Source organism: Etheostoma cragini, chromosome 24, assembly GCF_013103735.1.
Source record: "Etheostoma cragini isolate CJK2018 chromosome 24, CSU_Ecrag_1.0, whole genome shotgun sequence".
Lineage (NCBI taxonomy): Eukaryota > Metazoa > Chordata > Actinopteri > Perciformes > Percidae > Etheostoma > Etheostoma cragini.
In genome coordinates, this window is record NC_048430.1 from 11,134,125 (window position 1) to 11,137,010 (window position 2,886).

Below are 2,886 nucleotides of genomic sequence, written 5' to 3' on the forward strand. Positions count from 1 at the left end.
GTCCCCGCCCCCGCTGCTGCCGCCTGCTCTCGTCCACTTTACAGGCGAGGCGCAGTTCATCTCGAACGAGCCTATTGATAAGTAGATAGGTTGCAGTTGGGGAGCTGGGAGCAGGTGAATCAGTTTAGCAGCAATCAGGAGCCATAAGATTGAGGGAATCACCACGGCAACAACACAGAAAACACAATTACTTGTAACCACAAACTTTAACTTCAGATGTGAAAGTGAAATTTGATCAGAATATGTTCTCCACCACTGGGTATTACATCATAATCATCATTTCGGTCAGGATTTAGAAAGCACCCTAGCACAGAGACAGTACTGGTGAAAATGACTAATGACCTCCAACTGCTGCAGATAAAGGACTCTATCTCTGTACTTGTTTTGCTAGATCTTACTGCTGCATTCTACATCATTGACCATACCATCCTGTTACGAAGACTGGAACATTTAGTTGGCATTAAAGGACTCAAAGTTGGTTTGAGTCATAGTTATCTGATTGATCTCAGTTTGTTAATGTTAACGATAAATCCTCCAAGTACGCTAAAGTTAGCCATGGCGTTCCACAAGGCTCAGTGGTTGTACCAGTTCTATTGATCAAAGTGATCCAAATCCTACAGAAAAGTTCAGAAAAACCCAAACTAAAGGTTTGATCCAGATCAAAACCAAGATTGGATTATGTGATCTAATCCGATTATGTAATCCGTTTTTTCTTTTGAAAAACCCATTTTCAACATTTGATCCAATCCGTTATCCAAAATCCTAGTGGATTACTTTTGAAAAACTGGTCCCTGGGGTTCAAATCCAAGATAATCCCTGAAGGCAAGATTTGAAGAGAACCAAATCTGTGAGAACTCTGTTTTACGTTGCTCGTTTATAGATTTATTAAGTGTGATGGAAAAGAAAGTGTCATCGGCATGGTAAATTCATCAAAATTTGATTATCCCTTTTTAATGGCATAAACAAGTCTGTGTTTTGGTAAAAATATTTTGGGTCAAATGTTTCCTGTTGTCACATGATATCGGACAGCTGAATCCATCAGTGGAGTCATGAAAAGACCACATGCCAATCTACTTGAGCCTTTCAATTCAAATGTGCAAGTTCATTACAATTCTGCTGTCACTTTTGACTGAAAAATTCAAGTTTTAATGTTTTGTAAAATTGTTTGCGTCAAAAGTAATCTGTCGTCCAACGCAATCAGAAAGCTCAATCTGGCAGTGTAGCCATAAAAACACCACATGCCAACCAAGCCACTTGACCGTTGGTCAGTTTGGGTTCAGGAGGTAGACACCTTATCCACACTTAAGATTAGGTTTACGACTTTCCTCTTTGATAAAGTTTATAGTTAGGGCTGGCTCAGGTGAGTCCTGAACCATCCATTAGTCATGCTGCTATAGGCCTAGACTGCCGGGGGACTTCCCATGATGCACTGAGCTTGTCTCTCCTCCTCTCCATCTGTATGCAACGGCATCCCATTAATGCATGTTACTAACTCAACTCCTTCCCTTTCCCGTATTCTTGTGCTCTCTCGCCCCTCTCCTTTCTCCTCCTATCAATTTCTTCTAGTGTTTCTGGCTCTGGAGCTGTGGAGTCTGGATCTATCGTTGCGAGTCACCTGCAGCCTCTATGTTCCTGCTCTGTATGTCTTTCTCTCTGTCTGTCTCTTCTCTGTCTGTCTTAAAACTCTGTTTTACTTAGCTTGCTTATACATTTATTGAGTGTAATGGAAAAGGGAGTGTCATCGGTGTGGCAAATTCATCACAATTATATTATCATTTTTTACTTGCAAAATCAAGTCTGTGTTTTGGTAAAATTGTTTTGTGATAAATGTTTCCTGTTGTCTAATGATATCGGAAAGCTGAATCCGGCATTGGAGCCATGAAAAGACCCCATGCCAATCTACTTGACCATAGCCTTTCAAGTCAGTGACAGATCCAAGCTGCATTTCCTTGATGGAAAATTGCTTAAACTCTGTTTTACGTGGCTTGTTGCACTAGGGGTATGATTCTTGCTAGAAAGCTGACTCGAGTTGATTACAGTTACAACATGTGCAACTTCCTTACGATTCAGTTGTCTTTTTTGACTGAAGATTCAAGGTCAAATTATGGTAAAATAGTTTTTGTCAAAAGTATTCTGTCGTCCAATAAAATCAGAAAGCTCAATCTGGCAGTGGAGCCATAAAAAACACCACATGCCAAACAAACTACTTGACCATTGCTGTTCAGAAAGACTAGACAGTTGCTACGATTTGGAATCAATTCAGCGTTAAATCCAAAGCAGGCAGATTAATATCATACTTATGACAACTAGCAGAGGTAAGTTAGCTCACCCAACATAACAAAACACATTTGTTTCAATTAGTATAATTCACTAACTTGAAAATTTGGAACATGCATGTGCAGGAGACATATTGGTAACCCTTCCTTTTACAGTCCCTTAATTACTAGGTATTTACCTGGAAAATATATGGTAAGTTATAGTGGTTAATTGGTAATTACCACAGGTAACAAGTATGTAAATGCACAGAAACTACAAACTAATTACTAGGTTTTTACCTGGTAAATATATGATAAGTTATAGTGGTTAATTGGTAATTACCACAGGTAACAAGTATGTAAATGCACAGAAACTACAAACTAATTACTAGGTATTTACCTGGTAAATATATGGTAAGTTGTAGTGGTTAATTGGTAATTACCACAGGTAACAAGTATGTAAATGCACAGAAACTACAAACTAATTACTAGGTATTTACCTGATAAATATATGGTAAATGATAGTGTATTTGTGTGTAATTACTAAAGGTGATTCTTCTGTGACATCAATAATGTAATACAATAAAACACATGACTGATTCATTATTGAATATGATTGAATATGGTTTAA

The 2,886-nt window shown here is 38.3% G+C and overlaps 1 protein-coding gene and 1 pseudogene across 2 annotated transcripts in view; one reads left to right on the top strand and one right to left on the bottom strand.

The window, feature by feature from the left end:
* Nucleotides 1–2,886, bottom strand: part of LOC117939487 (gastrula zinc finger protein XlCGF57.1-like) — a 235,686-nt gene that overhangs the window by 123,942 nt on the left and 108,858 nt on the right. The gene's annotated exons all lie outside the window — the stretch shown is intronic.
* Nucleotides 1–2,886, top strand: part of LOC117939500 — a 185,133-nt pseudogene that overhangs the window by 95,329 nt on the left and 86,918 nt on the right.